This window comes from Haliotis cracherodii, unplaced genomic scaffold (genome assembly GCF_022045235.1).
Source record: "Haliotis cracherodii isolate W230 unplaced genomic scaffold, xgHalCrac1.p SCAF_2, whole genome shotgun sequence".
Lineage (NCBI taxonomy): Eukaryota > Metazoa > Mollusca > Gastropoda > Lepetellida > Haliotidae > Haliotis > Haliotis cracherodii.
This window is the reverse complement of record NW_027266275.1, coordinates 48,200,721-48,215,744: the sequence shown is the minus strand read 5'-3', so window position 1 is coordinate 48,215,744 and position 15,024 is coordinate 48,200,721. Positions and strand designations below refer to the sequence as shown.

Below are 15,024 nucleotides of genomic sequence, written 5' to 3'. Positions count from 1 at the left end.
CAGCCAGACGCACCTTTCCGAGAGACCACAATCGTGTGGGAGGCATCGATGAATTGTGGCAAGCAGACTTGAGTGAGATGATTGCCTTTCAAGATGACAACCAAGGATTCAAATATCTGCTGTGTGTGATCGATGTGTTTTCAAAGATGGCATGGGTGCAACCCAGGGGTCCGGAAAATTTAAAATCCCAATCGGACATTTACATTTATGCCACGCCCCCTTCAAACAGCGTGTTTTAGTACGACTTTTTACACACTAATTACAAGTTGTTACGTATTCATAATATGATGAATTATGAATTGTTTCAATTTAAATTGTTTAATTCACCGGACAATTAATAACAAATAATATCATTTTAGATATATATGGAAAACATACGTTTGTTTCTGTTATAATAACGATCTGTCAACGTTGTGAACGGTCTAATTAATATTCATGAGTCTGCTCAAGTGTACGCGTTGTAACATTTGGATCGAGACTATTATCCCATATTTGGTTATCACGTGACCTCACGGGAAAAGTTGTTTTTTTTAAACTAAAGATTATTTAAAAACAAGACAGATAATATAATCATAAATCCTAAACTATCGTTGATAGCAATAGTTATTGGAATACTTTTTCATCTGTACTTAATTATTGACCATAAAAAAATTTGATATCGATCGTCACAGAAAGCAAAATGGCGGTCAATCAAGATTCAATATACGACTAGCTACTAAAAAAAATAAAATCGGCAAATCCTCATTGTATGTCAACCAAGTGAAAGTCGTTTGCCACGACTTACAAAATGATCATTCAGACTTTGTGGGTTTGTCAGATTCGGTCGACTGGCTGTCGTCACGCTTTCGCTTCTTGTCTGAGGTTACGTATCGTAGCATTGTGAGGATAATGAGGTACATCGATGATGCAAGGTATTTATGTACAGTCGTAAAAACATTTTACTCAAATTAACAAGATGTTCTCAGTAATAAATCCTCGATTAATCAGTGTCAACTCAGTTTATTGCCTATTACAGTGATTGACCGATTGGACTATCATTCTAGGTACGATGTATTTACAGCAATCAAAACAAACAAAGCTTGTCAGTGTAGATAATCTTCATTGTGTTACAATTGCAGACAGAAATTGCTTAGTCCTAACTGTTGATCATGTCCGGTCAAAATTTAAGAATGTCCGGACAATACTTTTTAAAATGTCCGGACAGAAAAATTTAAATGTCCGGTAAGCAATATTTTAAACCGGACATTTGAGATTCCCAATCGGACATGTCCGGCGCATATGACGGTTTCCGGACCCCTGGTGCAACCCCTGAAGGCCAAGAGCAGTTCTGCTTTGACCGAAGGTTTTCAAACCTTGCTGATGCAACAAGCCGGAACATTGGTTCTCAAGATGGGTAAAATAGTGCTGTGGCTGTGGCTGCAGGCAAATGCAAATGGTCAGAGAGTCTGAAACATCGTGGAACAGCAGCCCTGATGGATGTCTTGGAGGAACGTGAGGAGCCGCGACCCCCTAAAAGACGTAAAGTCGTCCCAACACCATAACACCACCATCACCCACCAGAAACAGCGTAAAAGGAAAAGAAAAATGGTTTAAAGGTCAGTCCTCATCAGACTTTCAACCTGACCAGAAGTCCTTCAAGGCAGAGAACAGGGAGAAACATCCATCATCATGATGCGCCGAGATGCTTGCGAATGTTCAAAGGCCCAGTTGGATCTCTTTACTGTACCCCCTGTGTCCACCTCGGTGCAAGAGGGTCAGTGGATTCGCTATACCCTTGGCACCACCCTCTGTGGCAGGACCGCTCCAGTTTAACATTTCCAATCCCATGAATGCTTACATTGATTTGAAATAGTGCTACCTGAGAGTATGTCTACTCGTGACGAAAGAGGATGGCACGGATACCACAGTGGGGGATAACCCCGTATCGACAGTCAACAATGTGATGCATTCCCTGTTTCATGAAGTGCGGCTGCAAGTGAGACACAATAAGTTGGAGATCACACCCTCCATGGGCACTTACCCTTACAGAGCCTACTTGGAAACCCTTCTGAGTTATGGTAGAGGAGCCAAAACATCTCACCTTCAATGTCCTGGATGGTTCACCGATAGTGCTGGTAAAATGGATGTCTTCAATCCTGATGCAGATGCGAACGCAAGAAACACAGGTGTCAGAACGCGAAGTGATCTTATTGTGCCCACCAAAGAAGTGGAACTGACAGGACGTCTACACTGTGACCTGTTTCTTCAAGAACGCTATCTGTTGAATGGTGTCCCTATGAAACTGGAATTGCTACGAAGTCCCGATGAGTTCTTCATGTGTGCTGCTGATGGTGTCTACAAACTAGCCCTGATCAAAGCCGAATTTTATGTTCGTCAACTCAACATCAATCCTGCTGTCAGAGAAACACATGTGTCCAGTCTGAATGCAGGGGTGACTGCCAAGTATCCCCTTTCACGTGTGCGAGTGACAGCCCGTGACATCCCCACAGGTGGTAGAGACTTTCTCAACGATAAGGCTCATCGGTGGTCAATTAACAAAACGCGTGGTCCTTGGATTGGTGGACAATAGCGCCTATGTAGGAAGCAATGAGAAGAATCCATACAACTTCAAACACAAACATGTCACCATGATAAAGCTGAAACTCAATGGCCATGAAGTCCATGGGATGGAAATGAAAAGCGATTTCAGCAACAACAGTGCCAATTGGAAACAAATCTACATGAATCTGTTCCGAAACACGGGACAGCTGTGGCGACCTCAGACCTGTGAGGTGTCTGTCAAGGCCTTTGCTCAAGGTTACACCTTGTGGGTGGTGGATCTCACACCAGACCTTGGCGCTGATGAAGGCATCAACTATCTTCGACACACTGGCAAGTTGAGTTTGGAAATCCAGTTTGGACAAGCTCTCGAGAACCCAGTCACCCTCATCTGCTATGAGGAATACGATAATGTTCTGGAAATAGATCGTTTCCGGAATGCCATGATGGTATATAAAGAGCAGTGACAGATGATCATGGCACACTTTTTCCCCCTCCTACAAGGGACCATGGATGAACCACTCGGGTTGAGCACCTTGGATTTAGAAGCCCTCGTGGCTGATGATGAACCACTTCATGCCATCTACCGGGGCACCCTGGCCAGAGATGACTTTGCCAGACTGGGATGGCAACAGGATGACCCCTTTTACCCCAAAGCCTACGTGGTCAACACAGGCGATCAAGCGAACAACCTGGCACACACTGGGTGAGCATCTACGGTCCAGCTCCTGGATCCGTGGAAATGATGGATAGCTATGGACTGTATTCATTACCTCTGTTTAAAGAGACTTTGAATCGCATGGGTCAGATTCAACAACGATGGAATACACACCCCTTACAACATGGATACAGCACGTTGTGTGGTGTGTACTGTCTCTACATGCTGACCTATCGCGTGCGTGGGTGGACTTTTAATCAAGTGTTAGATACGTTGGACTGGAAGGACACCACCAAGAATGATGCCACGATATTAGCATGGTTTTCATAAGTGTCTACCTCCGTTCCTGTGGATGAGATGCCTGCCTTTCGATTGAGTGCCCAGACGCGTACCCTACATCAAAAGTACCAACCTTTCTGCCCTTATTGACCTGGTAGGAATGTACATACGTTGACACCCTAGTGGTAAAAAAGAAGAAACAAACAAAACAAGTTCATATTCACAAAAATCACAGGGACGCCCCTAATCCTGTTGCTTTTGTTTTGTTGTGTTGGTTCATGTGACGGGGGATTAAAAAAAATTGAACAAACATAAGTGTTTTGTTGTCTGTAGGATGGAGAAAAACAAAAACAAAACAAGATCGACATCTGACCACTTCCTGCATTCCTACACCACGTCCATGTCTGTGCACGTCGATTCACCTTTAGAATTCAGGCGTCCGTTCCACAACATGATCGTAGCGCTAAGGTGATCGCCACTCACCTACTGTAACTTACACGAACGACTGTCATTGTGCTACAATACGATCGCCTTGTGGAACTTGACCTTGCACCTCAAAGTTAACAATCACGTCATAATACCCGATGATGTCATTTGAGGAATTTTGTTGCAAGATCCTCCGCTGATGTGACGTCAACCTAGCAACAAAGTTGCTGGGTCATCAACTGTGTATAAACTCGTCTCAGTGATCTATCATCTCCACATGCAATCGACACACACACACCCTGCCACACCCTCCCCCTGCTCCCTCCCTCCACCCACCTTCCTGCCTTCTTCCCGTCTTCCCACCCTCCCACCTTCCTCCTTTCCACCTTCTCGCCTTCCCGTCTTCCAGCCCTCTCTCCTCCCACCCTCTTTGAGGCGACGTGTCGCCATCTTGGATGGGGAGATGGCCCCTCGGAAGTGCGATCTTGGAGGCGCCATCTTCCCGAGGTAAGTGACTTAACTGACTATAAAATTCTTTCCAGCCTTGCCAAACTAGGCTGGGATTATGGAGTCTATGCACAGTCCAATCAAATTCGCGAACCGAAATCAAAATCTGGTTCGTAAACTGTCATGCAGAGTTCGGTCGATTGCAGGATTTGCAAAGCATGTGCATTGCCAACTCGTTGTAAACAGATATTTTCCAAATCTTTTCATGTTTTTAATCAAGGTGCTCACGTGATTTGATGTACTTCGCGAAGTAAGAACTGTTTTATCACAAAATAGATCTTGATGGTCGATCAGATCGTCTTGACTGGGCGCCACCATTTTGTTTGAAGCAATTGCATGTGATACGAGAGGTGGAGAGGTCCATATGGGAGAGGCATAGAATGGACATAACTCATAATAGCCACTGGTGGCGCTACGATCGAGGCCAGGAATTCCAGCCTAGTTCGGCAAGGGTGGAAACTGGACTTTTAAAGTCAGTTAACGCTCTTGCCTCGGGAAGATGGGAGGCGCATGCCTCACGGAAACAGAAATGCCGCCATTGTGGATGCGCGCACCACCGGAACCGGAAGTGACGTCATCATAACGTCACGCATGACCCACAATGCCCTGCGCAGGTCACGTGACCTGATGACGTCATCAGATGTCACAGAGGTCACGTGACCAAACAGACCAATCAGAAGCCAGGAGCGGTCTTGTAACGGGGCCCTCAACTACTTATAATAATGTCTAGAGTGAACAGAAGAAGAGTTACATATTTTAAATAATGATTATATTTCAACAGTTGTGGGGGTAGCGACGTTTATTTACGCATACGCTATATCCAAGACTGTATCTGTCCCTTTCCTAGACCAGTGTTCGTCTCGCATTTAATTGATAATGGAAAACACACTGGAGTGTTTCTTTTATATGATAATGCGTAGAAGGACCAGCAGGAGTCATACATAGTAAAAATAAGAAATATATTAAACCAGTTGTGGAGGTAGCGACAATTATTTACCCACTCGCTATATACATGCAATATGAAAAGTCTGTACTAGTATCCGCCGTAGAAATTTGTGTTCTAGGGGATACTTCTTCTTGACTCCTTCTATATACGACACAAGTCTGTCTGAGTGTCCACAATGATTTTATTGAGACACGGTTACAATGACTGCACATACAGTAGCTTCTGCACATACAGCAGCTAACATTTGTATTATAATGGCTCTTCATCCCAGAGCAACATCACACCGTACGACTGCACATAGAGCAGCTTCTGCACATACAGCAGCTTACATTTGTATTATAATGGCTCTTCAGCCCAGAGCAACATCACACCATACGATTGCACATACAGCAGCTTACATTTGTATTATAATGGCTCTTCAGCCCAGAGCAACATCACACCGTACGATTGCACATACAGCAGCTTACATTTGTATTATAATGGCTCTTCAGCCCAGAGCAACATCACATCGTACTACTGCACATACAGCTGTTTACATTAGTATTATAATGGCTCTGCAGCCTGGCGACAACAATACGCCCGAAAATATGACAAATCTGAATCTGTTCCCACTGTCACAAATCTTTGCCAAGCAACAAAACCATATGTATATTTCTTGACAGTGGACTCGGCTCTCGACTCTGACAACAGGTCCGGCAGACCGTTAGCCAGCTGGCGAATAGGAGCAGGAACATGATCAAGCTCATTTTTACATGTACACTGGAACACATCTGTAACATTGAAATCATCAATCAGCGATAATCTACAAGGAGAGCAAGCATGTTAAATTGCAAATCTGTTTCACCAAACATTCCTCCTGGAATCCTACTAGCTGTCTAACACTCTCTGGAAGTAGGCAACTTTTTATCTTGCGGAATGAACATTGAATCGTTGCAACAACATCAATACTCAGAGATCTTGTCATCAGCTAAGAGACTGGACCCATCACAAATTTCATAGACATTATCTGAAGAACGACAGAAGCTATGTATTTCACTGGGAAATATCTATGTTTAGATTGTAGTAACACTGCAATGCACTTCAATACCTTATCCCTTTTTCTTTCAGGAACACTCAAGATCATAGATGTTGTATCAAACCTGAAACCTAACCACTCAATTGACTGAGACGGCAACCAGAGGGACTCTACTACTTTAGGAACGAAACCTGATCCGAGTAGATCCTCTTAACAGCTGCACCCAACGCTTGTGCCTCATCCCGTAAAGAACTGACAGGTCTTGCGAACTATTGATTTCCTTGGGATGAGCCTCCGGCTGCAAAACTGGACATTCTCTGGGCTGACACCTTGTTTTGGGGACAATCTCATCTTAAGTGACTGAAGTCACCGCACGTGAAGCATGCTCCTGTCTTCTAACCTTTGGCACAAAAAGGATGGTTTGTGATTGGTTGAATATGGTGCACAGAAGAGGCAGGAAGAAAAGCACCTTGCACAGGCTGGGTAAAGGTTTCTGATCGCCTGGATGACCTACTTGGATACTGCGCTTGGCGTGAACGTTTCCGACGTAATTTCCGAACAGCTTTATTGTTAGCCCTCGTAATCTTCCCGTCGTCGTCAGAATCATCATCAAGTTCATTGGAAACATACATGTAGTTCCGGACCATCCCCGCTTGGAGGAATCTGCTATTTTTATAAGTTTATTGCGTTGCTGGAGCCTTGCAATCTCTGACGTGATATACGTTTCACAGTCCTGGAAACATTGATTTTGTATGGCTACCAGAACTTGATTAAGCGAGTCTACCGTTTCTTCGTTGAAACTGTGTTGGATTTTATTGCCTTCCCGACTCCACGAATAGTCTTTTTCAGCTCGCAGTTTCTTTAAATCTTTAGCGGTCTGGCTGAATTCTTCACTCAATGCTCCGATGCGTTCATGAAGAGACAATTCAAACTGTGCCTTGTTAGCATCGAATTGTTGAAGTATAGCATCAAGTTTAGCGTCGATATTCATGACTAGAATATCTTATGGCCGTGCTTGCACTTAGAGCGAGAATGAACAATTTAAATCTTCACACCCCTTATGTTCCCCCGTTTTAACGCCACCTAGCAGGGAGGACTACTCACTTACATTAATGCTACACTCCACTAGGAGAAAGTAATTTCCTTCTAATTCCTCCTTCAAATGGAAGAAATAATATTTCTCCAATGCCCAGTCAGTTACGCTACATTACAACAACACACTTAATAAAAATGGGAAACGCTGTGCACTGCACAGATGAGAGCTACAAAGAAAGTCAAAGACCAAGAGAAAGAGAAACTGTCATTCTATTATTAAAAATATCCTTAATATATCCATCCTTAGCATTCTCACTTTTCCATCTTCCATGTCTTTTAAAAACATAGGGTCTGATATGCAGCTGTTTGCTGCTGCTGTAGCACCACCACTACATACACTGTGCAGACCATAAGTTTAAATGTTCGTTACAAAGGGAGACAATGCATCTAAGAAAAGTTCCCTCAGTCTAGTGTAAGTCATTGGATTGTTGCCTTTTCTTAACACATAACCAGACGCACATTTGCTGAGGTTTCTGAAAACATACTGATCAGAATCTGCCAGAATATGTGCAAGTTTTAGATATCGCTCCCAACATTCAACTGGACACAATTTCGATTGAGTTCTACTGATAACAAGCCCCACACTACAATGCACGTGCCTTAAGCTATAGTAGGCTGTAATGACTGGAGACACTGTATCACTCTGTTGGACAAAAGATAAAAAATAAATAGCACAATGCAGGTGCGAAATAGGTAATACCTTGCTGATACTCATAATAATCCTCTGTTAGATTTTTAGAAAAATGCAAATCATCAACAATGCCATCATGAATGAAATACTCAACTGACAGGTCTTGCGCACTATTGATTCCCTTTGGATGAGCCTCTGGCTGCAAAACTGGACATTCTCTGGGCTGACACCTTGTTTTGGGGACAATCTTATCTGAAGTGACTGAAGTCACCGCACGTGAAGCATGCTTCTGTATTCTGACCTTTGGCACGAAAAGGATGGTTTGTGATTGGTTGAATATGTCGCACAGAAGAGGCAGGAAGAAAAGCACCTTGCACGGGCAGGGTAAAGTTTGCTGATCACCTGGATGACCTACATGGATGCGGCGCTTGGCGTGAACGTTTCCGACGTAATTTCCGAACAGCTTTTTGTTAGCCCTCGTAATCTTCCTGTGGTCGTCCGAATCATCAAGTTCATTGGAAACACAGTTTCGGACTGTCCATGCTCGGAAGAATCTGCTATTTTTATAAGTTTATTGCGTTGCTGGAGCCTTGCAATCTCTGACGTGATATACGTTTCACAGTCCTGGAAACGTTGATTTTGTATAGCTACCAGAACTTGATTAAGCGAGTCTACCGTTTCTTCGATGAAACTGTGTTGGATTTTATTGCCTTCCCGACTCCATGAATAGTCTTTTTCAGCTCGCAGTTTCTTTAAATCTTTAGCGGTCTGGCAGAATTCTTCACTCAATGTTCCGATGCGGTCATGAAGAGACAATTCAAACTGTGCTTTGTTAGTATCTAATTGTTGAAGTATAGCATCAAGTTTAGTGTCAGTATTCATGACTAGAATATCTAATGTCCGTGCTTGCACTTAGAGCGAGAATGAACAATTTAAATCTTCACACCCCTTAAGTACCCCAGTTTAACGCCTCCTAGCGGGACGGACTACTCACTTTCATTAACGCTACACACAAATAGGAGAAAGTAATTTCTTTCTAATTCATCCTTCAAACGAAAGAAATAATATGTACAATGGCATAAACAAAATGATGGTAGTGACGACAGCATAAATAGATGTTGACAATTAGTACGAATAGTAGTTAATGGACAATATTGTTGACATGACGTCGACTTCAAAATTTTGCAATAATTATACATGTATAATTTACAAATTAAAATAGAATCATTGGTTTCAGTAGAGACAAAATGTGCCAAAAAATGTGCCAGAAATCATATACATTTGTACATTTGCTACTGTCGTAGCTTGTAATTACAATGTCATAAAGTCATCAGGTAAAGATTTATGTTTGTAGAGAGGGGTACAAGCGATTGGTATAACTGGGTGGTGGGCCTGGTTGGTTGGGTTTTTCAACTGCCCTGACCAAGTAATGGCCATTGGCGTGGACTAAGTACAGGTTAGTTATATAAAGGGACTTAAGTATCTGTTTCAATTTTCTTGCCACTAGTTTTGATACAGTGAGGTTGGGAGGGAGGACAAGGTGCGTTTGTGAGATACGGTTAATGACTGACAAGTTGTTCCCTGGCCATGTAAGGTGGTCAGAGAACAACTGGTGACTGACATTGATGACCACCAATGAAGGTGAATAATTCTGGTCAGAGAGGAATAGAACAAGAGGTGGGGCATAGATCTCAGCAACTTTCAGACGAACAGACTTGGTACCGGATGAAAATTCAAAAATTCGTTTTGAATTTGTATATGTAAAGGCTTAACATGAGGACAATCAGGAACATGAGCATTAGCATGATTATTTCCAGCTTGAGATACTCTTCCACACGAGTAAGTATGGAGGGGTTAGAGTTGGCTGTAGTGCCAGGTGTGGAGGGAGTCCAAACTAATATGTGCGGCGTTGTTGATACTGTCAACGCGGTAATACCTCGGGCTAGTAGTTGGACTCACAGGAGGCCAATTCTACGATTCATGGTAAATAATATGCATCCAAAGATAATCAATATTCCCCAAATTGCCATGTTTAGGTAAGTAAACGGATTAGTCCAACTGAATGTATCAGGGTCTTCGGTCAGGGAATTTATAAACAACGGGTCAGAGGGATCAGTATATATAATCTGATCTGCCTTCGCTTGTGCCACCACGTGTTTAAGATCAACACTCACTTGTTTAAGATCAACGGTTTTTAATATACTAGCCACATGGCTAGAAACTGTGCACGGAGAAAATATAGATATAAGGGCACAACGTCCATATATGAAATATAGGTTTGAACATAGCAATTATTGGAGACATTCAAACGCTCATGCACGTGCCATGCGATATGACGTCATTGATGGGGGCCTATGGACGTGCAATGTGTTACTGCACGTGCATCCTGTGCAGCTGTACACAGCATGTGCAACTCAAAATTCGCTGTCACTTTGGAAAGCATGATCTGTGGTCAATCAAAAATTCAAAACTTCTCAGGCGCAGACACAAGCATATCACAAGCAAATCATGTCAAGATTGACAGCTGCACAGCATCATGAAGCCATTGGAATGATCCGAGCGGGAATGAGGCAACAACAGGTGGCAACACATTTCCAATGCCATCGTAACACGATATCGGCAATGGTGAGGCGTTATCAGAACACAAATGACGTTGCCGACCACCGAGTAACGACGCCAAGACAGGACAGATGGATTCGAGTTACACATCTCCGACACAGGTTCCAAACGGCAGTAACGACGTCCCAGACAATTCCTGGACTGCGCCGCATCCACCCCAACACTGTCAGGAATCGTTTACGTCAGTACGGGATTCGACCACGACGCCCTGCCATACGTCCCATCCTGACACACCGTCATCGCGTCAACCGTCTAAGATGGTGTCGAAATCATGTTCGCCAACCTCGAATATGGTGGAGAAATGTTGTCTGTGGTGATTTGCGATGGGATAACAGCACGGCACCGAACCCCTTTGGTGGTTGTTCAGGGCAATCTCACCGGTGTTGGCTACAGAGATCAGATTCTGAGGCCTGTGTTCATTCCTTTCCTGCAACGTCATGGCCCGGGATTGACATTTGGACAACACTCGACCTCTCACGGCTAGGTTCGCAATGGATTTCCTTCACCATAACAATGTCATGTTACTGCCATGGCCTGCAAATTCTCCAGATCTCTCCCCAATAGAGCAGAGATGAAATGGAGCACCATCTGCGTCTTCTTCCACATCCTCCAGATAACGTCCGTGACTTGGCACAGGATTTGAGGAGGATATGGCAGGCCATTCCCCAGGCCTTCCATGCCCATTTGGTGGACTCCATGCATCGCCGATGCACTGCTGTGATTCACGCACAGGGTGGTCATACCCATTATTGACTTTGTGCCTTTTTCGTTTGACCCCCTACTCCATTTTGATCTTCTGACGTCATCGTAACAGATGTTGTTCAGGTCCCGTTGACATTTTCTTATGGTCCGATCATTCAGCTGCTACAGCGTCTGCATCATTTTGTTCTTGCTGTGTTGTATTTCAATCCAGAATATATTTTCTCCGTGCACAGTTTCTTTATGTGGCTAGTATAGTTTGTTGAAAGTAGCATTTGCAAAACGGAGGGGTGCTAACAATGTTTGAATGGTGTTTTTGATTTGGTCTGTATCGAAGAAATGACGCTAGAAACCAATGTTTACCGGGTATTCGATACGAGTGGCATTGTTGTGGATACTGCAATCATTAGGACATGGGGGATTGGTTTTATTGCTAGCATGTAGTGAGCATGAACAATACATGGGGGCAAGACATAGACTACATCCCTTGTGTAAATGTGAGTGTCCATTACACGCTTCATACTGCTCAGTCTGAAGCTCCACATACTTCCTGCTGTCCATGGATATGGGGCAATGTATGGAGCCACATTCCAAATTATTGTAGCGTGTGGGGAGGCCACGTGAGTCGGTAGGGAGAACATAGATGTCGGTATATCACAGTACTGTCAGACACTAAGGGTATTAAGAGGGTAACAAACATTATGTTGTTATGGCGGGCCAAATGGACGTCGACGTGTGTAATACATTGTGGCGTCCGTGTATCCGAGTATGAATTCAGGGTAGTTATGAGCCAGGTTTTCTTGTATGGATGTTATTGTTGTTAATAGTGTGTGAAATGGTACAATGTTTGGGGACAAGCGACCTCTTAAGAGTTGAAAGACGCCTGCCAGGAGGGACTGGGATTGGGACTGCACGATGGTTGCAAGTTGGTTTTCTCGACCCACCATAAGTAGAAGTGTGGAGAAGAACTTCTTATACCACTTGATCTCTTGGAGAGAAAATGCACCCGTTTGTACTATTTGTTTATGGTTGTTTTTGATGAGTTTGACGATGCCGTCAAACCTGGCATTTGTTTGTGTCATGCATGAGGCCATTTGATGTTGGGAAGTGTAGAATCCTATGTTACGTGTGTGCATTTTTTCTGCTATGAGTCTAATGTGGTCAGTTACTATTTTTAGGTCACGCTCTGTGGCCAGTCCAAAGGCTCCCTTGGCGAGTTGGCCCAGCCAAGGTAATAAACTACGAGTTTTGCGTGTTCTCTATGTTATTTCAGGGGTGTCAGGAATTAGGTTTCTGATTAATTTTATTGTGTTTTCTAGGTCAGTGTTGGCGCGTGTATGGATTGTATTAACAACATTGAGTATTGTGCTGACATGAAAGTGTGTGTTTCTGCAGGTGGTATTATGATGAGACATACAGGCTGGTAATTCATGTGATAGATTTTCTGAAGTAAGGCCGTGGTAGGGTTAAGGTGAATGTGTGTGTCCATGGCTCGTCCAGCGCTCTCTCTGAGAAAAGTACACCATAGTGTAGGCGGCCTGGTTCCTGTCCATATGCCTTACTGGTCACAATGACCAGCAACAACCAGGAACAGAGAAGTAAATCGGTCATCACCCTGTGTAAAGATAAAGGTTGCTTTGTAAACCTATTGATACCCTACTTATTACCATCTCTAGTATAAAAGACCTTTGTTTACATTTGCTTGGTATCTCATAAACAAAATCAATAACTTAATGAACGAATCATGAAACATTCACACCTCTTTCTGCTGCGCAAATACTCTCGTTCTCCACAATTACAGTTCGTATATTCACATGACATGAACACACCTGATCCACAATAACTTCACATTGTTCCCTTCGGGTTGGCTGGCAATTTAACTACTACTTGTAGGAGGGAGGATGATTGCTCTGTCCCTCTCCCATGGGTATCGAACACACCTGTGTGTCTGTCCGTGATCAAGGGACAGACAGACGGTGGAATCCATCAGCCATCCTGCCGCATAGCGACATGACACCTGGTGTCTCTCCAGGGCCCCAGACAATGGCGTGATGGCTCTTTTGTCTGCAGGTTGTCCTGTACCTGTTTATCTACAGTTGACACCTCTCCATCTCATCTCTCCGTCACTATACTACTATTCCTTCTTTATAACACCTGGCGTCACTGCAGTGCCCCAGACAATGGCGTGATGGCTCTTTTGTCTGTGGTTTGTCCTGTACCTGTTTACTTACAGTTGACACCTATACAACACAAACTGCGCAGTCCTTTCACCCTTCCAACAATTCATACATGAATATAAGATATATCACCAACAAAGGTGATGACCGAATTATTGATAAAAAATGAGGTGTGTATATTTATATTACGTCCGCCCTGTACTTGCACCACTACTATAGTGTGTATGAATGTTATTAGTATTATGTAATTGATTGCGACCGAGGATGTATGGTGTAATGACAATGACGTTTAAGACATAAATAGCATCAGTTACGTCTGTGTCGCCTTTGTTACAGTATAGATTTGCTGTCAGCTTTCTGTTGTTTCTGTTGTTTTGTTTACTCTTTAGAGTGCATCTTGCATTGTAGTCTTCTACGATAAAGGTGGGTATTTGTGACTGAGAGACCCACTGTGGAGTAGGACGTTCAACGTATTTCACCTTGAAGTGTTGAATGCCGCCGATGCGTTTTGACGACAACACCTGTTCAATGAAAGGTGTTTAATTCCTCTTCTGTGTCAGGGTTAGATGTGAATTGGTTGGTCGTATTCCATCTCTTTTGGAATATGGTCAGTGGGATATCATCCTCGGGATCCCAACTGTTATCTTGGGAGATGGATGTGGGTGTGGCTAGCTGTTTGCGGCCTTGTTGGGAAGTGGATAGTGTAATGTGTGGCGTATTGACATTGTCACTTTGGGTACCCGTAGGGTTATTTGGGTCAGCATTATTGGCACCAATGGTATCGGTAGGGTTCACAAGGTCAAATGGGGGCGGTTGCACCCGACTGTCCTCTCCCACGTAGGGCCTTAAGCGATTTGCCTGGATAGGTGCCTTCAGGGATTTGTTGGTTAGACATTTTCTCAATAAGTATTGGGGCGTTTCGTACGCAAAGACAATATAGTATTGTCCATCCCACTGGCGTTGCAGTTTGCGGCTGAGGTGGGCTTTCAGGTTTTCTTTTCTTTCACCATACTTTCTGTCCAACTGTGAAAGTGGGGATTTGGGCCTTCCTATCATATCTAGCTTTGTATGATTCTTGAGCTGCGTGGACATTCTGTGTGGTTATGTTTTGCGCCATTTCCAGATTATCTAGCAGTTCCCTAAGGTCAGTCTGTATTTTAGGAGGTAAGTTTTCAGGGATTGGCTTTAATATTGTGTCAATGGGCGTACAGGGTTCTCGCCCAAACAACATGAAATAGGGAGAATACCCAGTGGACTGAGCCGATACCCAGCCATTATGCTTGGGAGAATGCTCTGATTGACTATGAGATCACAGCGTTCATGCGTTCAACCACAGCATTGCACTGGGAATGAAATGGTGATGTTTTGAGGCGGTTAACTCCGAAGATATGGCATAATTCTGACATCAGTTTGGATGTCATCTCCTTACCTCTG

The 15,024-nt window shown here is 43.6% G+C and overlaps 1 long non-coding RNA gene across 1 annotated transcript in view; it reads left to right on the top strand.

Moving 5' to 3' along the window:
- Nucleotides 1-826: 826 nt before the first annotated feature.
- The window catches only part of LOC139469191 (uncharacterized), a 31,555-nt gene continuing 17,357 nt past the window's right edge, over nt 827-15,024 (top strand). Inside the window, exon 1 of the long non-coding RNA XR_011653717.1 lies at nt 827-911. This is a non-coding gene — a long non-coding RNA (uncharacterized lncRNA). The remainder of the gene's footprint in view (nt 912-15,024) is intronic.